The sequence below is a fragment of the Ranitomeya variabilis genome, chromosome 5 (assembly GCF_051348905.1).
Source record: "Ranitomeya variabilis isolate aRanVar5 chromosome 5, aRanVar5.hap1, whole genome shotgun sequence".
In the NCBI taxonomy this organism is placed as follows: Eukaryota; Metazoa; Chordata; class Amphibia; order Anura; family Dendrobatidae; genus Ranitomeya; species Ranitomeya variabilis.
The window spans coordinates 317,596,407-317,620,961 of NC_135236.1; the positions used below are offsets into that span (position 1 = coordinate 317,596,407).

Genomic DNA, 24,555 nt, shown 5'->3' on the forward strand with positions numbered 1-24,555 from the left:
TTGGACTTTGCTAAAAAACATCTAAAAAAGCCAGCACAGTTCAGGAAGAACATTCTTTGGACAGATGAAACCAAGATCAACCTCTACCAGAATGATGGAAAGAGAAAAGTATGGCGAAGGCTTGGTACAGCTCATGATCCAAAGCATACCACATCATCTGTAAAACACGGCGGAGGCAGTGTGATGGCTTGGGCATGCATGGCTGCCAGTGGCACTGGGTCACTAGTGTTTATTGATGATGTGACACAGGACAGAAGCAGCCAAATGAATTCTGAGGTATTCAGAGCCATACTGTGTGCTCAGATCCAGCCAAATGCAGCAAAACTGATTGGTCGTCGTTTCATACTACAGATGGACAATGACCCAAAACATGAAGCCAAAGCAACCCAGGAGTCTATTAAAGCAAAGAAGTGGAATATTCTTGAATGGCCAAGTCAGTCACCTGATCTCAACCCAATTGAGCATGCATTTCACTTGTTAAACACTAAACTTCAGACAGAAAGGCCCACAAACAAACAGCAACTGAAAACCACCGCAGTGAAGGCCTGGCAGAGCATCAAAAAGGAGGAAACACAGCGTATGGTGATGTCCATGAGTTCAAGACTTCAGGCAGTCATTGCCAACAAAGGGTTTTCAACCAAGTACTAGAAATGAACATTTTATTTAAAATTATTGAATCTGTCCAATTACTTTTGGTCCCTTTAAAAACAGGGTGGCACATGTTAAGGAGCTGAAACTCCTAAACCCTTCATCCAATTTTAATGTGGATACCCTCAAATGAAAGCTGAAAGTCTGAACTTCAACTGCATCTGAATTGTTTTGTTTAAAATTCATTGTGGTAATGTCTATAACCAAAATGAGAAAAATGTTGTCTCTGTCCAAATATATATGGACCTAACTGTATCTCTGCTCGTCATTCCTGAGGGTTCCTGCCAAACTACAGGCTGTGATGGACTGGCAAGAACCCCATTCTCTTAAAGTGGTGCAGCGCTTTATGGGGTTCATTAACTATTATCACCAGTTCATCCCCCATTTCTCAACTTTGGTAGCTCCCTTGGTAGCCCTCACCAAGAAGGGAGCAAATCCCAAATTGTGGTCTGAGGAGGTCTCTAAGACGTTCACTTCTATTAAGTCTCATTTTGCTAGCACTCCCATCCTACATCGCCCCGATGTAGATAAGCCATTTATAATGGAGGTGGATGCCTCATCCGTTGGTGCTGGAGCAGTACTCTTCCAAAAGGATGCTCAAGGTCAGAAGCATCCTTGCTTCTTCTTTTCCAAGACCTTCACACCAGCAGAGAGGAATTATTCCATCGGTGACAGGGAGTTGCTAGCAATGAAGTTGGCTTTCTCAGAATGGAGACATCTTTTGGAGGGGGCTCGCTTTCCCTTCCAAGTATTCACAGACCACAAATATTTGGTCTACTTACAGACAGCCCAGCGGCTTAATTCTTGCCTGGCCAGATGGTCCCTGTTCTTCTCCCAGTTCCATTTCACCCTCCATTTTCTCTCCGGGGAGATGAACATTTGTGCCGACGCTCTCTCTCGCTCTGTTGTATCATCTGAGGAGGAAGAGGAGCCTCGGCATTGTCCCTTCTGAGAGCCTGAGAACCATGGCTCCGGTTTCGTTAGAGTCTGTGCCTCCAGGCAAGACTTTTGTACCATCAAATTTGCATCCGGAGGTTCTCTCTTGGGCTCACTTGTCCAGGGTGGGTGGACATTTTGGGACCAAAAGGACATCTGAGCTGCTGGAGAGGACATACTGGTGGCCGCATATGGCCCGTGACATCGGAGACTATGTTCAGGCATGTGTCTCCTGCACCAAGAACAAGACCCCTCGACAATGGCCAACTCCTTGCTTTACCCCCTGCCAGTGGCAGACAGGCCCTGGGAGATGGTTGGGATGGATTTTGTGGTGGGCTTACCCAAGTCTCGTAGCTACACCATTATTTGGGTGATCACCGACTATTTTTCCAAAATGGTGCACTTGGTGCCTCTTCCACGGCTACCTTCTGCACGGGCTCTGGCAGCATTGTTTATTAAACATACCTTTCGCCTACACGGTATGCCGGACAAAATTGGCAGTGACCGGGGTCCCCAGTTTGCGTCTCGGTTCTGGAGAGAGCTTTGTTGTCTACTCAGCATTGAGTTGAATCTCTCTTCAGCATATCATCCCGAGACAAATGGCTTGGTAGAGAGGGCTAACCAGACCCTGGTCACATATCTGCGACATTTTGTTTCAGCCAGGCAGGATGACTGGGCGTCCTTGCTACCGTGGGCGGAATTTGAGCTAAACAATGCAGTAGCCGACTCCACGGGGCAGACACCATTCCTCCTTAATTACGGCCAGCATCCGCGGGTTCCTGTGCCTATGCCCGTGTCTTCTGCCGACTCCAGGGTGGCAGACTGGGCTGTGGAGGCACGGGACATTTGGGACCACACTCACGATGCCATCTTGGTCTCCAAGGAGAGAATGAGGTCCTCCGCCGATGCACATCGGTGCCCCGCTCCGACCTTTGCTCCTGGCGACTTAGTGTGGCTATCTGCCCGTAACATCAGGCTACGAGTTGAGTCCACTAAGTTTGCACCTCACTACTTGGTCCCTTTAAGGTCCTCGAACAGGTTAACCCTGTGGTCTCCCATCTGGCCCTTCATCCACACCTTGGTATCACCGATACCTTTCATGTGTCCCTCTTAAAGCTCGTACACATGTCCCGGTTTTCCGAGTCATCTACCAGGACATCGGGTTCATCTACAGACGATTACGAGGTGAACGCTATCTTGGGGTGTAAGGTGTTACGTGGTAAAAATTTTTATTTTGTTGATTGGAAGGCTTATGGTCCAGAGGACAGGTCCCAGGAGCCTGCTGATCACATTCGAGCTCCACAGCTCATTGCTGCCTTCGAGCATAGCGAGGTCAAAGGAGGGAGGGTAATGTTAGGTGTCGAGTTCCCTCCTCTGCACAGGGGGAATCTCGAACCATTTCTGCTGCGGTCTCCCATTCTTCTCCAGCCACAGTGGAGCCTGCTCAGAGGAGATGTCGGTCCAAGTGTCTAGCTCAGGCTGATACTGGGCAACTGGTTACTACTGTCCTTCCAGGCTCTGCCTTTGTAGCCAGCACTGATCAGCAGTGAGCAGATTTTTCTTTGACTAAGTCCGGCTTTTCCTATACTGAGCATGCCCACGGGACGACCTCCCAAGGTCTTGTAGCACTGCCGCTATAAAAGGTTCGCATGGCCGCTCGGCCATGCGCTAGTGTACACTTGTAAATGTGTGTGTGTTGACGTGTTGAAAGTCGCTCATTAATTATCCCCTCCCTTGTGTATGACTGCTCGCGTACGGTGGATAATTGCTATCTGGGCCCGACAGCTATCAGCACGTGACACACAAAACAGCGTCTAATTGCTGTGACCGCCAGTGCTGCACCGTGCGCTTTCACAGCGCTTTCCTTACCCAAGCCTGAGTGGTTAGTGGCGTCCGCCAGAGCGGCACCGCACTCACTCTCGTGCATCTAAATAATTATTATTATTTCATTCACTCTGACACCTCAGTTGTGGTGTCGAGCGCAAGAGGTCTAGATGAACTCTAATCCAGAGTCTTGGGATAGAGTTCTGTGACTTTTTGCTTGCGCTCTTTTGTGCGGTACCGCGGCCCTGTGACGCCACAGGGTTCGCTTTCTTCATACAGGGTGAAGTTAACCCGTGTGGGAATCCATTTTGTACCGCCATATGGTCCGTTATTACTCAGCAACAGGTTCCATCTCTGCACAGTGGACCCCGCGCTGCGAACGCACCTTATTCTATCTATCTAATTATTTGGTGCGTTCCTAACAATATCTGAAAATGTACCACTACATTTCTTAAAGGGAAAAGATTCCCCCTTCCCTCTTTCTTATAATCTGTGTTGCTTTTTAAAGCAAATACCAGAGGTTGATTATTTTTGTGCAATCTCACCTTTTGTCACAGTGGACAGCAACCTCCTTTCTTATTTAGTATATCAAAAGTCCTGCCGATCAGCCTGCACAGAGTTAACATCAGCAAATTGGGTATATTAGCAAGATGAAATTCCCCATCTGTCAGGACTTTTCTCCTAGGATACAAAGGGAAGCAAAGTTCAACTAAACAGCACAATTAATTCAAGATCACTTCGGAATATGAAAAAAAAAAAGAAAAAAAGGTTGTTTTATGCTGAGCCTCTGTCATCCCGGGGATTTGTCAGTTTCTGGATCTGGAATTTCTATTCTCTCTTAGCCTTCTTCCCTTACTGATATTCTTGTAATTATTATCTCACATCTATTCTAGCCTTTATGGAAGACTCAGCTTGAGAAATCAGTAGGAAGATTATCCAGATGTAAACATACAGCAAACTATTGCAATGGATATAGAAATGACAACATAAAGGATCCCAGTTAAAGCCAACACTGTCCCTTTGTGTACGCAGGCATTTCAGCCCTGGAAAACAAGCTCTGTCATGATAATTGGTATAAAGCAATATAGAACAGTCTGCAGATATTTAATACATTTTTGTGCTATGTAAACTATAGAATAGTTTGCAGCTATCAGCCAACAAGACAGTGATATTTTTCCCCCAAAAAATCAATATTCATTAACCAAGTTGTGCAGAATTCTATGTTCAAACTGTTTGAAAGAGTGACATCCGAAAATAAGAAAAAAATCTAAATAAACAGCAGAAGATATTATAAAATGTGGAGATGCCATTAAATTAAATTTAGAGATATTAGTCAAAAGAGTTTTACATTTTTAATTTTATTTTTATTTATTATTTTGGAAAACATGGAAGTTTGTGCTTAATTTATATCAATTTTATATAATGGTAAATATGCAAAAACTTTTTTTTATTTGTTTTGCTTTGTTGTATTTATTCTACACTGGCCATCATGAATAATATTCATAAATTATTGAACATATTTTGCAACAGTTTTTTTAAGACCTTTTGCAGGTTGTTTTATGTATTGCTATCTTTATTTGCACCCATGCTTTTTTATGTTTTTTTTCCGTATAGAAAACTATGTATAAATGCTTGAAAATAATGTCACACATTTAAGTTAAATGCCTGGGGCAGAAAAAGATGCATCAAAATGCATTTCACTGTTTTAGTGAACTCAATATTTTTGTATTAACCTACAGGACAACAACTGTAGTTTTATGACTTTATTATTATTCTTAAATAATACAAAATGGTAAACATAAAGAGCTACAATATGGCTTACCTAAATATTTCTATAGTACAGCATGCATTAAGTATAAAGTATAACAGAAAGTAGTGCACACTGACAGAGGGTGAGACACAGGGTTAAAGACGTGTTCACACTGTCATACATGAAAGACGGAAGAAAAAGAAAGGAACTCAAAAAGACCCTTGGTGTACGTGAAAACATCCAGACTCTGAATGCAATAAAATGAAAAAATGCTAAGAAGGAGAACATGCAAACAAACCGTAAGAGAAGCAATAGAGAAAACTCAGCAAGATAATCCTTCACTGTGGAGCTGGTACTCAAAACATCCATCTTGGAATATAGCTCCTTCCAAGATGTGATAGGACAAATGAAAACTAGGAAGAGAAAACAACTGCATAGAAGCAACACAGTAAAGCAAAGACAAGAGCATTATCAGCTGTTAGAGACAACACAAACTGTGGTCCACCAGACAGAGAAAACCAACCCACAACCAGAGGTCACCGGTTTGAACTCCGGAGTCGAGTCATTACAGTAAGTTTGCATAATCTGATATAAGTGGAACATTCTTCAAAATGTTGATGTATTTTGCCATTCTTTTTGGATTACTATATAGTGAGCAGTTTGGGGGAATTAATGCATTATGGCAGATACAAGATAAGGTGTAGAAAAGTCCTCATTTACTGTGTGGAGGTCTATTCCTGTGCTTTTTATGAGCTGTAAGCAAGTCCTACCACACTTTTATTGACAGCAATCTATGTGGCACATAAAATCAGTTCATTTTCACCTGGTAGATGCACTTTTAGTAAGGCGGCCAGGCAGCATTGAAACACTATTAACCTGCAGATTAGTCTCTTATCTGCAGGTAAATAGTATTTTCTAAAGGTACCTTCACACTAAACAACTTTACAATGAGAACGACAACGATCCGTGACGTTGCAGCGTCCTGGATAGCGATCTCGTTGTGTTTGACACGCAGCAGCGATCTGGATCCCGCTGTGATATCGCTGGTCGGAGCTAGAAGTCCAGAACTTTATTTGGTCGTCAGATCGGCGTTTATCGTCGTGTTTGACAGCAAAAGCAACGATGTCAGCAATGTTAAACATGGAGCTAACGACCTGTGAGAACGATACGTGAGTCACCGCTACGTCACAGGATTGCTCCTGCATCGTTGTGGAGCTGCTGTGTTTGACGTCTCTACAGCGACCTAAACAGCGACGCTGCAGCGATCGGCTCGTTGTCTATATTGATGCAGCGTCGCTGAGTGTGACAGTACCTTAAGGTGACAGTTTCCCTTTAAGCAATGGTCAATAGCAAAAAGTCAGAGAGGGCCATTAACCCCTTTACCCCAAGGGTGGTTTGCATGTTAATGACGGGGACAATTTTTACAATTCTGACCACTGTCCTTTATGAGGTTATAATCCTGGAACACTTCAACGGATCCCATTGATTTTAACATGGTTTTCTCGTGACATATTACCATGTTGGTGGTAAAATTTCTGTATTATTATCTGCTTTTATTTGTGAAAAAAATGGAAATTTTACAAAAATTTTCAAAATTTCACAATTTTCCAAATTTGAATTTTTATGCCCTTAAATCACTGAGTTATGTCACACAAAATACTTAATAAGTAACATTACCCACATGTCTTCTTTACATCAGCACAATTTTGGAACCACATTTTTTTTTTGTTAGGGAGTTATAAGGGTTAAAAGATGACCAGCAATTTCTCATTTTCACAACACCATTTTTTTAGGGACCACATCACATTTGAAGTCACTTTAAGGGGTCTATATGATAGAAAATACCCAAGTGTGACACCATTCCAAAAACTGCACCGCTCAAGGTGCTCAAAACCACATTCAAGAAGTTTATTAACCCTTCAGGTGTTTCACAGGAATTTTTGGAACGTTTAAAAAAAAATTAATATTTAACTTTTTTCACAAAAAATTTACTTTAGCTCCAAATTGTTTTATTTTATTAAGGGTAATAGGAGAAATTGGACCACAAAAGTTATTGTACAATTTGTTCTCAGTATGCTGATACCCAATATGTGGGGGTAAACCACTGTTTGGGCGCATGGCAGAGCACAGAAGGGTAGGAGCGCCATTTGACTTTTCACTGCAAAATTGACTGGAATTGAGATAGGATGCCATGTCACGTTTGGAGAGCCCCTGATGTACCTAAACATTGAAACCCCCCACAAGTGACACTATTTTGGAAAGTAGACCCCCTAAGGAACATATCTAGATGTGTGGTGAGCACTTTGACCCACCAAGTGCTTCACAGAAGTTGATAATGTAAAGTTCTAAAAATAAAAAAATCATATTTTTTCACAAAAATGATCTTTTCGCCCCCAATTTTTTATTTTCCCAAGGGTAACAGAAGAAATTAGACCCTAAAAGTTGTGCAATTTGTCCTGAGTATGCTGATACCCAATATGTGGGGGTAAACCACTGTTTGGGCGCATGGCAGAGCTCGGAAGGGAAGGAGCGCTGTTTGACTTTTCAATGCAAAATTGACGGAATTGAGACCCCCCAAGGAATTTATCTAGATGTGTTATGAGAATTTTGAAGCCCCAAGTGTTTCACTGCAGTTTATAACGCAGAGCCGTGAAAATAATTTTTTTTTCCTCAAAAATTATTTTTTAGCCCCAAGTTTCGTATTTTCCTAAGGGTAACAGGAGAAATTGGTCCCCAAAAGTTGTTGTCCAAATTGTCCTGAGCATGCTGATACCCCATATGTTGGGGTAAACCCCTGGTTTAGCCCACGAGAGAGCTCAGAAGGGAAGGAGCACTGTTTTACTTTTTCAATGCAGAATTGGCTGGAATTGAGATCGGATGCCATGTCGCGTTTGGAGAGCCCCTGATGTGCCTAAACAGTGGAAACCCCCCAATTCTAACTGAAACCCTAACCCAAACACACCCCTAACCCTAATCCCAACCCTAACCATAACCCTAACCACACCCCTAACCCGAACATGCCCCTAACCCTAATCCCAACCACATCCCTAACCCCAACACACCCCTAGCCCTAATCCCAACCCTAACCACAACCCTAGCTCCAACACACCCCTAACCCTAATCCCAACCATAACCCTAACACCCCTAACCCTGACACACCTCTAAACCTAATCCCAACCCTAATCCCAACTGTAAATGTAATCCAAACCCTAACTTTAGCCCAAACCCTAACTTTATCCCCAACCCTAACCCTAACTTTAGCCCCAGACCTAACCCTAACTGTAGCCCCAACCCTAACTTTAGCCCCAATGCTAACCCTAACTGTAGCCCCAACCCTAACTTTAGCCTGAACCCTAACTCTTACTTTAGCCCCAACCCTAATCCTAACTTTAGCCCCAACCCTAACCCTAACTGTAGCCCCAACCCTAACCCTAGCTTTAGCCCCAACCCTAACCCTAACTTTAGCCCCAACATTAACCCTAACTTTAGCCCCAACCATAACACTAACTTTAACCCCAACCCTAACCCTAACTGTAGCCCCAACCCTAATTGTTGCCCCAACCCTAACCCTAACTGTAGCCCCAATCCTAACAGTAACTGTAGCCCCTACCCTAACTGTAGCCCCAAACCTAATTGTAGCCCTAACCCTAACTTTAGCCCCAACCCTAACCCTAACTGCTGCCCCAAACCTAACCCTAACTGTAGCCCAACTCTAACTGTAGCCCCAACCCTAAATGTAGCCCTAACACTAACTTTAGCCCCAACCCTAACCCTAACTTTAGCCCCAACCCTAACTTTAGCCCAAATCCTAACCCTAACCCTAATGGGAAAATGTAAATAATTACATTTTTTAAATTTTATTATATTTCTCTAACTAAGGAGGTGATGAAAAGGGGTTTGATTTACTTTTATAGTGGGTTTCTTTAGCGGATTTTTATGATTGGCATCTGTCACACACTAAAAGACACTTTTTATTGCAAAAAATAGTTTTTGCGTCTCCACATTTTGAGAGCTATAATTTTTCCATATTTTGGTACACAGAGTCATGTGAAGTTTTTTTTTTTTGCAGGACGAGTTGAAGTGTTTATTGGTACCATTTTCGGGAACGTGACATTTTTTGATCGCTTTTTATTCAGATTTTTGTGAGGCAGAATGAACAAAAACCAGCAATTCGTGAATTTCTTTTGGGGGGCATTTATACCGTTCCACGTTTGATAAAATTGATAAAGCAGTTTTATTTTTCGGGTCAGTACGATTACAGAGATACTTCATTTATGCCATTTTTTTTATGTTGTGGCGCTTTTATACAATAAAATCTATAAAATCTATTTTATATAAAAAATAATTATTTTTGCATCGCTTTATTCTGAGGACTATAACTTTTTTATTTTTTTGCTGATGATGCTGTATGGCAGTTCGTTTTTTGTGGGACAAGATGACGTTTTCAGCTGTACCATGTTTTTTTATATCCGTCTTTTTGATCGCGTGTTATTCCACTTTTTGTTCGGCGGTATGATAATAAGGCAATGTTTTTTGCCTTTTTTTTAGGGTGATCACTGAAGTGGTTAACTAGTGGGACAGTTTTATAGGTCGGGTCAATACGGACACGGCGATACTAAATATGTGTACTTTTATTATTTTTTTTATTTAGACAAAGAAATGTATTTATTGGAACAATATTTTTTTTTCATTATTTAGGATTTTTTTTTTTTTACAAGTGTAAATATATATATTTTTTTACTTGTTTACATTTCCCTAGGGGGACATGACTATATAGTGTCAGATCGCTGATCTGACACTTTGCAGTGCACTGTGTCAGATCAGCAATCTGACAGGCAGTGCAGGGAGGCTTGCCGGCACCTGCTCTGAGCAGGTGCTTGCAAGCCACCTCACTACAGGACCCAGAAGGCCCCCTGCGGCCATTTTGGATTTGGGGCCTGCAGGGAGGAGGTGGTAGGAGACCCTCGGAGCAACGCGTTCACTTCGCGTTGCTCCGAGGGTCTCAGGGACGCACGCAGGGAGCCCCCTCCCTGCGCGATGCTTCCCTATGCCGCCGGAACACTGCGATCATGTTTTATCACAGTGTTCCAGGGGTAATGTGCCAGGAGTGGTCCGTGACCACTCCTGACACATAGTGCAGGATGTCAGCTGCAATAGTCAGCTGACACCTGGCCCTGTTCGGTCGTGCTCCGCCTGTGAGCACTGCTGATCGGTGATGATGTACTATCCCGTCGCTGGTCATACGGGCCCATACCACCTCGACGGGATAGTATGTCATGTCAGAAAGGGGTTAAATAGCCAAAAGTATGTCTGAATATAAATGCCACTGTAATGTGGGGTATGTAAACCAATCTCAAAAACTGCATCGCTGAATAAATGCTTAATGGCATAAATGCTCAACAAATTCTCCCAGCCAATATTGGAGAATCATAGACCGTTAGGACACGTGCACATGTTGAGTATTTGGTGAGTTTTTTACTTAAGTATTTGTAAGCCAAATTCAGGAGTGGAACAGTCATAACAAAAGTATAATAGAAATATGTCACCACTTCTGCATTTTTAACCCATCCCTTGTTTTTCGGTTTAAAATACTAAGGTAAAAAACTCACCCAAAACATGTGAACGTGGGGTTAAAGAGAAACACTGTGGGGTTCTTCTTGAAGAACATTCTCGGAGACCAAATTGTTCACTGCCTATGGGTTCTATACCTCTTTGAGACTGAACAAATTTTTTCATACAGGTGCCATCTGTGCATCATCCATGTATGGAGCACAGTGATGGCTCTGCTACTGCTAAAATATGTAAGCAATCCAGGAATGATCCAGCCCTTTGGACATGCAATCATTATTACTTAGGTAAGTAAAAAACAGAGGACTTTAGATAGAGCTCTAGGTGGTCACTTACAGTGGGTACGGAAAGTATTCAAACCTCTTTAAATTTTTCTCTCTTTGTTTCATTGTAACCATTTGGTAAATTCAAAAAGTTCATTTTTTTTTAATTAATGTACACTCTGCACCCCGTCTTGACTGAAAAAAACAGAAATGTAGAAATTTTTGCAAAATTAATAAAAAAGAAAAACTGAAATATTATATTAAATATTATGGTCATAAGTATTCAGACCCTTTGCTCAGACACTCATATTTAAGTCACATGCTGTCCATTTCCTTGTGATCCTCCTTGAGATGATTCTAATCCTTCATTGGAGGCCAGCTGTTTAATTAAACTTGATTTGGAAAGGCACACACCCGTCTATATAAGACCCCACAGCTCACAGTGCATGTCAGACCAAATTAGAATCATGAGGTCAAAGGAACTGGCCAAGGAGCTCAGAATTATGGCAAGGCACAGATCTGGCCACGGTTACAACAGAATTTCTGCAGTACTCAAGGTTCCTAAGAGCACAGTAGCCTCCATAATCCTTAAATGGAAAAAGTTTGGAACCACCAGAAGTCTTCCTAGACCTGGCCATCCAGCAATACTGAGCAATCGTGGGAGAAGAGCCTTGGTGAGAGAGGTAAAGAAGAACCCCAAGATCACTGTGACTGAGCTCAAGAAATGCAGTAGGGAGATGGGAGAAAGTTCCACAAAGTCAACTATCACGGCAACCCTCCACCATCGGGCCTTTATTGCAAAGTGGCCCAACAGAAGCCTCTCCTCAGTGCAAGACATATGAAAGCCCTCATAGAAATTGCTAAAAAACACATGAAGGAACCCCAGACTATGATAAATTAGTTTCTCTGGTCTGATGAGACGAAGGTAGACATTTTTGGTGATAATTCTAAGCAGTATGTGTGAAGAAAATCAGGCACTGCTCAACACCTGCCCAATACAATCCCAATAGTGAAACATGGTGGTGGCAGCATCATGCTATGGGGGTGTTTTTCAGCTGCAGGGGCAGGACAACTGGTTGTCATTGAAGGAAACATGAATGCCACCAAGTACAGAGATGGATGAAAACCTTTTCCAGAGTGTGCTGGACCTCAGACTTGGCCAAACATTCACCTTCCAACAAGACAATGACCCTAAGCACACAGTTAAAATAACAAAGGAGTGACATCAGAAAAACTCTGTGACCATTCTTGACTAGCTCAGCCAGAGCCCTGACCTAAACCCAAATGAGCATCTCTGGAGAGACCTGAAAGTGGCTGTCCACCAACGTTCACCATCCAACCTGACGGAACTGGAGAGGATCTGCAAGGAAGAATGGCAGAGGATCCCAAATCCAGGTGTGAAAAACTTGTTGCATCATTTCAGACAAAGACTCATGGCTGTACTAGCTCAAAAGGGTGCTTCTACTCAATACTGAGCAAAGGGTCTGAATACTTACTGCAGCGCCCCAGAGTCCTGGTCATTGCAGTACTGACGCTCCGCCACTAAGGGGAGTGATGGTACGTCTGATGGCACTAAAGGAGTTCACCTGACCAGGTATCACAGTCACACATTACACTTCACACTCTGGCCACCAGGGGGAGCAAAGGGTTCTATGTATTAGGCCACTCCTCACAATCTGGTAAAACTGGGGGCTGGATAGGAAGTTAGCCAGAAGCTGACTGGGTTGGATCCAGGCAACATCCTGTGGCAGAGGGTGTTGCAGGGGAAGATTCAGGGGGATCTCTGTCAGGGGTAGGATCCTGACAGTGGCCTAGCGAAAAGAACAGAACGTTACGGAGCCGCGCCTGCACCCGTTGTGGTGGCATCCTAAGAAAGGAAATGAAGCGAGGTTTATTGTGGAGAAGTGAGAAATGAGATCGCAGCAAAAAGGAGATAAAGCCAGTAGCAGTCGTGCCTTAAGATCATGGCAACATCCTACTGAGGCGCATAGCTGGTGGCCGGAACGCCGAGGAAGTATTGGGCTCCAAGCATTTCTTCAAACAGCGGCAGGACAGTTGATTATAGGTTGGCTGTCTCACCTAAATCACCTAAGCAGACATAGGGGGCAATTGTGGGAGAGGGGCGATGCTGGGGTCCCGGAAGAACTCCAGGCCTACCCGTCATACGGGTGCATCCTAGCCATATCATCTGGGGGATGGAGAAGAACATCAGAACAGATACGAGTTGTGAGAAAGAACATCAGAAACAGACACAACAGTTGTGAGGACTATCCCGTGGTGCTCAGCAGGGAGGTACTACAACACACAGGTGCTAGAAGGTAGGCACTGATTTCCACCTGCAAAAGGAACTCTGGATGTGCCTTCGGACCGGCCGGTCTCAGCCAGCCCTGTTAGCAGTGCTCTGGATTGTGGATCCTGAAGCCTTCAGTAAAGAGGTAAAGAGACTGCAACCCTGTGTCCTTGTTATTCATCGCGCCGCACAGCACGCACCACCATCACACCTTTCATTGGACGCCCCTTAGCAGGGTCACGGACCGGGTCTAGCCACCGTGACAACCCCAGGACTGAGACTGAGAGGCCCGGTATCGAGTACCCCACGGCCCTGCTTCTGGGGGTGCTCCAACTTGGCGTCATGAACAGGATCTACTTAAGCGTGAAGAATCAGGTCATGTGTGCCTTGGAACTGTGTCTGAATTGTGCTTGAACTGTGATTTATTGCAAAGACTGTGGATTGCCACTTGCCGCCGAAAGTTCCCGCCAAAACCGCCGCCATTGCAGCGCCACGGGGAGCGCAGAAGAAGGGCGTGCCATGGGAGGAGACTATCAAAATGGCGCCAGAAGCAGTGGCCGCCCCCTCCGACTACTGTTGCGAGATGATGACCTGCCCAGAAGCAGAGGAGAACCGCCCCCTGATTTGCAACAGCGGGAACGAGAGGAAGAAGAAGCTACGCCCTCAGAAAATGGAGAAGCAATGTGCATGTGCCGACCAGCGAGTCTCAGAGCGATGGCAGAGTAATCCTGGATTATCCCCACCGGCCAGAAGCGGATCTGCACCCACCGCAGCTGAAGGACCCGAGCTTCTTGGGGCTGCCGGTGGGGGAGCCGAGTCAACCTATCCCGGACATGGAGCCAGCCGATGCGAAGCAATGGAAGTCAGAGCTGTGCCAGAAGGACGCCTTGGGGGAGCCGCGGTCCGAGCTGCAGCTGATTCCAGTGTCCTCATCAACGGAACGGATCGGCATCGGTGGAACCACATCAGGCACAGGTAGTGAAAATGCCCCTGCTCCCCCGACCGATCCTGTTCCTGCGACCGCTCCCCGCCTCGACAGTGACCGATCCTTCGCCCCTGAGCTGGTGGCGATAGCCCCCGGCACCATGGAGAAATGGGTGCCACCATTACCGACAACTATGGGGAAGCCACTAGATGTGAGCCCAGAGGGGGTGATCTTCCAATGGGACACTCCTCGGATTGAGCCGGACGGGGCCAGGCAGGAGGGCCTCAGCATTGCTGCGCTCACCTGGGAACAATATAAACAGTGCTTAATTCTACATTGGAAAGACCAAAAAGAGACAGAACCAAATGACCCACCGAAAGTACAAAGACCAAAGACTGAACACAATAAGAGGAACTCGGTAAGGCAGGGGACTGTACTAGCCTTTCACCCAAAGCGGGGTTGGGGCTCTATACAGGAATCGGGACTGCCGACTGAAGTCTTCTTTACCAGCTACAATGTGAAGACCCCATTCCGCAACAGATGTGACAACCAACTATGTAAAGGGGACCAGGTGACCTACACTCGCTATCGGAGTGCGCAAGGATGGTGCGCTCGGGATATCCGACGATGCGAACCGGCGGTGGCGCCACCTACTGTCCTGACCACGGCTAACCCTGATTTGACAGACGCTACTACTGTCACCACGGTGTGTATTATCACCGCTACTGAACTTGCAACCACAGCTGACATTCGAATCCAGACACCGGGTGACCTGACCGCGCCTGGGAGACCAACCAATGATACCGATCCTGCATCAGCTGAGAACAGAGGACCGCAGCCTTACCGGTCGGGGAGTGTTCGCCACCAGCTGATGCAGTGTAACCTCCTGTAAGGATAAACCTCAGGACCATGAGTATGTAAATAGTTAACTGTTTGTTTTCTTGCTTTTTGCTGCTAATACCCAACCAGGGTTATTCTTAAAGGGATCCCTTTGTTTACCCGGGATCCCTATTGCTTTTTATTTTTGCTCGTTTTTATTTTTTTGCTTTTGTTCATCAATGTTTACAAAGACTGCCGAATCATGGACGGTGAATGGTTCACAAACTGTATTGTAAATAGTTCGCACCTACTTAAAGGTGCCCTTTACTGGTTTTACAAAGGAGAGAGCTTTTTGAAGAGACTGTTCCTGAGTACAGCATGGAAGCTCTTGCCTTAACCGGACTTGCAGATATAGAAATTCTGCATTACCTCAAAGAGACTTGGTTCCCTCATAAAGGGAACGTTCACTAGTTGCACTTAAAGTATAATGTTGCCTTAAAGAAGGTAAATGGTAATAATGTTTTACATAGAAGTAATATGTAGTTAGCTAGATAGTTAAAGAGAATGTTTGATAATGTTACTAGAGAATGAGGACAGGAAAGGGTTGAAAGCCGAATTTCAATAAAGTAAACCCGTAGGGGTTAGTTAGTGAGTCCTCCTGAGAGCCATAGAAATATGGCTCATTGATCCCGTACTAAGAAAAGAGGCAGTAGGCCTGGGCAGATAGACAGGCGGTTCTGCATAAGAGAAATCAGAGAGTAAAAAAAAAAAGCCTTCAGTAAAGAGGTAAAGAGACTGCAACCCTGTGTCCTCGTTATTCACCGCGCCTCGCACCACGCACCACCATCACACCTTTCATTGGATGCCCCTTAGCAGGGTCACGGACCGGGTCTAGCCACCGTGACAACCCCAGGACTGAGACTGAGAGGCCCGGTATCGAGTACCCCGTGGCCCTGCGTCTGGGGGCGCTTCATTACGACCATGTGAAATTTTAGTTTTTAATTTTTTAAATTACTACATTTCTGTTTTTTTTCCAGTCAATATTGGCAGCAGAGTGTACATTAATGAGAAAAAAATGAACTTTTTGAATTTTCCAAATAGCTGCAATGAAACAAATTTAAAAGGGTCTGAATACTTTTTGTACCCACTGTGCCTCTGCCTACCATTTAGCTCTGGCCCTAATACCTTCAGATTCAATTTTTTCAAGGTCACTGAGAAAATAGAATACCATGGAACATATGACAATAATTCTACCAGCTCATGGTACATGTATTCTTGGAGAACAGAACAGCTCTTGATTCTATGTAGCAGCAGGTTTTAATACATCATTTTCTGGACATCTAGAAAACATCCAAATTTCATTGAGTAAAATGAGCTCTACAAACAGACTGCATTGCCACTATGTTCCACAATGTTTAAACACTAATGACTTGCTTTTATTCCCATTGCAATAAACACAGATTGTTTACCAACTTGCCAAATAGAGTCTTTACATTGAGCCAGGAGGTTATTTTGTGTAATCGTGCAAGTGGTATTTTATCACAATATAAAATAAATGCATACAAATATGTGAAAAATTACAATTTGGAATTAACAAATGTTAATGGCACTGTGGATCTGGAGCCTTGGCATTACATTTATGGCTTGCAGTAAAGCTGTAGATGACTTAACAACAAACATCATTTGTTTAAACCCAGTAAAACTGTCCAAATTGGGCACACGCCTAGACTTCAGCTTACATATCTCTGACATAACCTTTTTTTCTATTTTTTATCTATTGTTTAAACATAGGCACACCATGCAACTGATGGGTATGTTTTTACTAATGTCATCTGGATTTCTGTTTCTATTATTCTTCCCAATTATCTGCATTTTATGTTCTGCATGTGATTCATCTGGTCTAACCTCTGCTAATTCTGCAGGTGAGCATCTAAGGTCTCTGATGCTGTCATTGTTAGTAGTGCTCATGATTTGCATTTTCTAAGCAGGTGCACTATATTACTTCCAGACTCTGTTCCTGTGCAGTGCTTTCCTTTCCAATCCTCGTGACCAAAATTCAGTAGGCCACATTCTCACGTTCAGTATTTGGTCAGCATTTTACATCAGTATTTGTAAGCCAAAATCAGGAATGGGTGAAAAATGCAAAAGTGGTGACATGTTTCTATTTTACTTTTCCTCTGATTGTATCACTCCTGATTTTGGCTTACGCATACTGATGTAAAATACTGATCAAATACTGAATCTGTGAACATGGTCGAATATTTAGGGTACTGTCACACAGTGGCACTTTGATCGCTACGACGGTACGATCTGTGACGTTCCAGCGATATCCATACGATATCGCTGTGTCTGACACGCAGCAGCGATCAGGGACCCTGCTGAGAATCGTACGTCGTAGCAGATCGTTTGGAACTTTCTTTCGTCGCTGGATCTCCCGCTGTCATCGCTGGATCGTTGTGTATGACAGCGATCCAGCGATGCTTTCGCTTGTAACCAGGGTAAACATCGGGTTACTAAGCGCAGGGCCGCGCTTAGTAACCCGATGTTTACCCTGGTTACCAGCGTAAAAGTAAAAAAAAAAAAAAACGTACATACTCACATTCCGGTGTCCTTCAGGTCCCTTGCCGTCTGCTTGCCGCTCTGACTGACTCCCGGCCGTAAGGCAGTACAGAGCACAGCGGTGAAGTCACCGCTGTGATCTGCTTTCACTTTACGGCGGCACTCAGTCAGAGCAGGAAGCAGACGGCAAGGGACCTGAAGGACACCGGAATGTGAGTATGTACGGTTTGTTTGTTTTTTACTTTTACGCTGGTAACCAGGGTAAACATCGGGTTACTAAGCGCGGCCCTGCGCTTAGTAACCCGATGTTTACCCTGGTTACCCGGGGCCTTCGGCATCGTTGGTCGCTGGAGAGCGGTCTGTGTGACAGCTCTCCAGCGACCACACAACGACTTTCCAACGATCACGGCCAGGTCGTATCGCTGGTCGTGATCGCTGGAAAGTTGCAGAGTGTGACAGTACCCTTATGCTTCTATGACTTTCCATTGTTTAAACATAAGCGTTCCACGCAATTGATCTTGTCAGTAATTGCCAATCAAGCACTTATGTTATCTGGGTTTCTATAATTTTTAATCTTCCTTGTTCTCAGTGTGTATGTTGCATGCAATTGATCTGGTCAGACCTCTGCTAGTTTTATGCATGTTCACATGAGTTCTTCGATGTCATCATTAGAATGAATACGAGTATCGACGTTCCAACCCTTATCTATCTGCCCACAAGTTGTGATATTTTGTAAACTGGTCACTCAGGACCTCAAATTGATCCCCAGGGGTATTAATAATGACAATCTTACCCCATCATAGAGAAGGGCATTAAGAGAACTTCCGTATTTCCATGATGTTGCCGTTAAGGCAGCTCACAAGGGGAGTAATGTTGTGATTTGGCCTGGGGAGAAGTATAAAAAGGAGACCTTTCACCAACTTAAAAATCGTACTTTCATAGAATCTCACTTTACCTTTTTTTCAACCAATTAGAGATGATCCTATATGGTGCCTTTCATGCAGGTATGATCACAAAAAAGTTTTTGATGGTCTTTCGACAAAATTTCCCAAAATCCCCACATTTTACCTTCTCCCAAAGGTCCATAAGGACCTGACAAACCCATCAGAGCATCCTATTGTCTCTGGCATAGGAGGGCTATGCAACATGACTTGCAAGTTCATTGACTACCTCAAGCCATTGGTAGAGATGAGGCCCTCCTATGTCAGAGACACTACCAACATACTTACTAAGATAAACAGTATGTATTTAGAGCCCAACATGATCATGGTGACTATTGATATAGAGTCTTTGTACACTTCAATATGTCATGAGGATGGCCTGCAGGCAACTCAATTCTTTCTGGAAATTAAAAGTGGGATGGCCATCTATGTGAATTCGTATTGTAACTTTGTTTTGACACACAATTTTTTTGTTTATAAAGAGATTCTATTTACAAAAACAGGGGACTACCATGGGCGTGGCATGCGCTCAATGGTATGCAAATTTTTTCTTTGCTATTGGGAGAGGTTAATTTTTCATAGTGATGGAGCGCATGCCGCTAACCTGGTGCAGGGTCAGTTCTGATATAATGACGATGTCTTGAAGATTTGGCAGGGTACTGAGAGTGAACTAATGCAATTTATGGATACTCTAAACAACAAATCTATCAATATCAGATTCACACACAAATGGTCTAGCATTGAATTTTTGGACATACAGTATGTGCCGATGAGGACGGATCTATACAAACTGATCTTTTTCACAATGAGATATCAATCAATTCAATGCTCCATGCCTCATCAGAATACATCTATCCTGTTATTAACACTAGAACTACTGCAGGTTTCATAATACCTATAACTACCATTAGGGGTCATTTTGACCCCCATTCAAAAGTACTGACTCTGGAGTAAAAATAACTTTTTTGTTGCCAACAAATTAAAGAACATTTATTTTAACTTAGTAGGAACAGTGTTAAGATCAAGTATAGCACGCATTTTCCTTTTACATGGTCATAGCATGAAGCTGAAGAATGAACTCCCGTCTGCTAATTTTACTCCCAGTTGCTGTTTTATAGAGTATAGTTGCGTTTATAGCTGCTAAATCAAGTACATTACAAAACACCTGAACAGGCCATCGGCAGCTTCCAGATTTTGTGGTATACTTTCGAGCCATCTGGTCTACTGTGTCCACTCCAACCTTTGTTTTATTGTAAAATTGTACCGTTTCCAGTTTTTTTTCTTGTTGTTTCCAACTGCTACATCTGGATGAAGACTACTGAGCAAAATTACATTCTTATTTGGCTGACCTTGGTAAACTGTAAGAGTGATGTCACCATTCTTCATCAGAGTAGTCTCATATGTATTTGTTATTAGGAGACTTGCCTACTACTACTTTTATGTATGGGGTCAAATTGACCCCTTCAGTACTTATAGGTATGAATTGTAAAATCCGGGCCCCTGAAAAAGTTTCAATTTATTTTTGTGTCCTAAAATATACACTACCATGAATAAATAAAAGTCACAAAAACTCAGAACTCATTTGTTAAAATTTTAGAAATTATAGGAAAAAGAAATAGCAAAAGGGTCAAAATGACCCCTCCAGTAGTTCTAGTGTTAAGACATCCACGTTGGTCGGTATCTTAGGACCTGATGTATCTGTTCCACAAATGACAAGATTGAACTATAGTCTGTCATTCTTAGCATTCAAAGATAGTGACTGGTGCATAATAAACAAATATAGGAGGGCTAATTCATCAAATCATGATGATCTTTTGATGCAATCTAGAAAAAAGATCAAACATAACTTTAAGAACCTTGAAATTGTTCCAGAAAATGAAGTAATTCTTCTAGACAATTACACGTTTAAACTCATGTTTATTTCCTTTATGTGTATTGGAAAAACACACAAAGAAGCTGAGAAAATAAGGCAAATTGGACATAATTTCACACAATATCCCCAAAAATAGTGGGACAAAATTGTTGGCACCTTTCAAATATTGTGGGTAAACTGTTATGACCCCAATGGCGAGGGTCTCAGAGGAACGTGGAAGTCTGCAGAATACAAAAAACCAGCTCATAGGGCAGTGGTAACTGGGTTGACCATATATCTACTCCTAACGCCAACACTAGAAGTAGCCGGGGATCATTCCTACGATGATTCTAGATGACACGCTCCAGCCGGAGAATCTAACTACCCCTAGTAGAGGAAAAACAAAGACCTTTCTTGCCTCCAGAGAAGGGGACCCCAAAGCTGGATAGAAGCCCCCCACAAATAATAACAGTGAGGTAAGAGGAAATGACAAACACAGAAATGAACCAGGTTTAGCACAGAGAGGCCCGCTTACTGATAGCAGAATAAAGAAAGGCAACTTATATGGTCAACAAAAACCCTATCAAAATCCACACTGGAAATTCAAGAACCCCCGAACCGTCTAACGGTCCGGGGGGAGAACACCAGCCCCCCTAGAGCTTCCAGCAAAGATCAGGATATAGATTTGGAACAAGCTGGACAAAAATACAAAACCAAAACAAATAGCAAAAAGCAAAAAGGCAGACTTAGCTGATATAACTGGAACCAGGATCAGTAGACAAGAGCACAGCAGACTAGCTCTGATAACTACGTTGCCAGGCATTGAACTGAAGGTCCAGGGAGCTTATATAGCTACACCCCTAACTAACGACCCAGGTGCGGATAACAGGAATGACAGAAAAACCAGAGTCAAAAAACTAGTAACCACTAGAGGGAGCAAAAAGCGAATTCACAACAGTACCCCCCCCTTAGTGAGGGGTCACCGAACCCTCACCACGACCACCAGGGCGATCAGGATGAGCGGCATGAAAGGCACGAACTAAATCGGCCGCATGAACATCAGAGGCGACCACCCAGGAATTATCCTCCTGACCATAGCCCTTCCACTTGACCAGGTACTGAAGCCTCCGCCTGGAGAGGCGAGAATCCAAGATCTTCTCCACCACGTACTCCAACTCGCCCTCAACCAACACAGGAGCAGGAGGCTCAGCAGAAGGAACTACAGGCACAATGTACCGCCGCAACAAGGACCTATGAAATACATTGTGAATAGCAAACGACACAGGAAGATCCAGACGAAAAGATACAGGATTAAGGATTTCCAATATCTTGTAAGGCCCAATAAAACGAGGTTTAAATTTGGGAGAGGAGACCTTCATAGGAACAAAGCGGGAAGAAAGCCATACCAAATCCCCAACGCGTAGTCGGGGACCCACACCGCGGCGGCGGTTGGCAAAGCGCTGAGCCCTCTCCTGTGACAACTTCAAGTTGTCCACCACATGATTCCAGATCCGCTGCAACCTATCCACCACAGAATTCACCCCAGGACAGTCAGAAGGCTCCACATGACCTGAAGAAAAGCGAGGATGGAAACCAGAGTTGCAGAAAAAAGGCGAAACCAAGGTGGCGGAACTAGCCCGATTATTAAGGGCAAACTCAGCCAACGGCAAGAATGTCACCCAATCGTCCTGATCAGCAGAGACAAAACACCTCAAATAAGCCTCCAAGGTCTGATTGGTTCGCTCCGTCTGTCCATTAGTCTGAGGATGGAAAGCAGACGAAAACGACAAATCAATGCCCATCCTACTACAAAAGGATCGCCAGAACCTGGAAACGAACTGGGATCCTCTGTCTGACACAATATTCTCAGGGATGCCGTGCAAACGAACCACGTTCTGGAAAAACACAGGAACCAGATCGGAAGAGGAAGGCAGCTTAGGCAAAGGAACCAAATGGACCATCTTGGAGAAGCGATCACATATCACCCAGATAACGGACATGCCCTGAGATAGCGGAAGATCAGAAATGAAATCCATGGAGATATGTGTCCAAGGTCTCTTCGGGACAGGCAAGGGCAAGAGCAAACCGCTGGCACGAGAACAGCAAGGCTTAGCTCGAGCACAAGTCCCACAGGACTGCACAAATGACCGCACATCCCTTGACAAAGAAGGCCACCAAAAGGACCTGGCCACCAGATCTCTGGTGCCAAAAATTCCCGGGTGACCTGCCAACACCGAGGAATGAACCTCGGAAATGACTCTGCTGGTCCACTTATCCGGGACAAACAGTCTGTCAGGTGGACAAGACTCAGGCCTATCCGCCTGAAATCTCTGCAACACATGTCGCAGATCCGGAGAAATAGCTGACAAGATAACTCCATCTTTAAGAATACCAACAGGATCAGCGACTTCAGGAGCATCAGGCACAAAGCTCCTAGAAAGAGCATCGGCCTTCACATTCTTTGAACCTGGTAAATACGAGACAACAAAATCAAAGCGGGAGAAAAACAATGACCAGCGGGCCTGTCTCGGATTAAGGCGTTTAGCAGACTCGAGATACATCAGATTTTTGTGATCAGTCAAGACCACCACACGATGCTTAGCACCCTCGAGCCAATGACGCCACTCCTCAAATGCCCATTTCATGGCCAACAACTCCCGATTGCCCACATCATAATTTCGCTCGGCAGGCGAAAACTTCCTAGAGAAAAAGGCACAAGGTTTCATAACAGAGCAACCAGGGCCTCTCTGCGACAAAACGGCCCCCGCTCCAATCTCTGAAGCATCCACCTCAACCTGAAAGGGAAGTGAGACATCGGGCTGGCACAAAACAGGCGCCGAAGTAAACCGGCGTTTCAACTCCTGGAAAGCCTCCACGGCAGCAGGAGCCCAGTTGGCTACATCGGAGCCCTTCTTGGTCATATCCGTCAAAGGTTTCACAATGCTAGAAAAATTAGCGATAAAACGACGGTAGAAGTTAGCGAAACCCAAGAATTTCTGAAGACTCTTAACTGACGAGGGCTGAGTCCAATCAAGAATAGCTCGGACCTTGACTGGGTCCATCTCCACAGCAGAAGGGGAAAAAATGAACCCCAAAAAGGGAACTTTCTGTACACCAAAGAGACACTTTGAGCCCTTGACAAACAAAGAATTTTCACGCAAAATTTTAAAGACCAACCTGACCTGCTCCACATGTGAATCCCAATTATCAGAAAAAAACAAAATATCATCCAGATAAACAATCAAAAATTTATCCAGATACTTCCGGAAGATGTCATGCATAAAGGACTGAAAAACTGAAGGCGCATTGGAGAGCCCAAAAGGCATCACCAAGTACTCAAAATGACCTTCGGGCGTATTGAATGCGGTTTTCCATTCATCACCTTGCTTAATGCGCACAAGGTTGTACGCACCACGAAGGTCTATCTTGGTGAACCACTTGGCACCCTTAATCCGGGCAAACAAGTCAGACAACAGCGGTAAAGGATACTGAAATTTGACAGTGATCTTATTTAAAAGCCGATAATCAATACAAGGCCTCAAAGATCCGTCCTTTTTTGCCACAAAAAAGAATCCCGCACCAAGAGGGGAAGAAGACGGACGAATATGTCCTTTCTCCAGAGACTCCTTGATATATGAACGCATAGCGGTATGTTCGGGTACCGACAGATTAAACAGTCTTCCCTTAGGAAATTTACTGCCAGGGATCAAATCTATAGCACAGTCACAGTCCCTATGAGGAGGCAGAGCACTGGACTCAGACTCACTGAAGACATCCTGATAATCAGACAAATACTCCGGAACTTCCGAAGGCGTAGAAGAAGCAATAGACACAGGCAGGGAATCCCCATGAATACCACGACAGCCCCAACTTGAGACTGACATAGCCTTCCAGTCCAGGACTGGATTATGGGTCTGTAACCATGGCAGCCCTAAAACAACCAAATCATGCATTTTATGTAAAACCAGGAAACGTATCACCTCGCGGTGTTCAGGAGTCATGCACATGGTAACTTGTGTCCAATACTGCGGTTTATTTGCTGCCAATGGCGTAGCATCAATACCCCTAAGAGGAATAGGATTTTCCAATGGTTCAAGAGTAAAACCACAGCGCTTAGCCGGCCTCCAGATGGGTCATGACATGGTGATGGTAACTGGTGATATAGAATCACTGTATACCA

General features: G+C 44.1%; 1 protein-coding gene across 2 annotated transcripts in view; it reads right to left on the reverse strand.

Moving 5' to 3' along the window:
* The window catches only part of GRM3 (glutamate metabotropic receptor 3), a 500,188-nt gene that overhangs the window by 408,697 nt on the left and 66,936 nt on the right, over positions 1 to 24,555 (reverse strand). The window contains exon 2 of one of the 2 annotated variants that reach the window (XM_077264653.1): positions 18,376 to 18,467. The exons of the other annotated variant lie outside the window; for it this stretch is intronic. The gene's annotated coding sequence lies outside the window, so the exon portion shown is untranslated. The remainder of the gene's footprint in view (positions 1 to 18,375; positions 18,468 to 24,555) is intronic. 2 annotated transcript variants of the gene reach the window in all.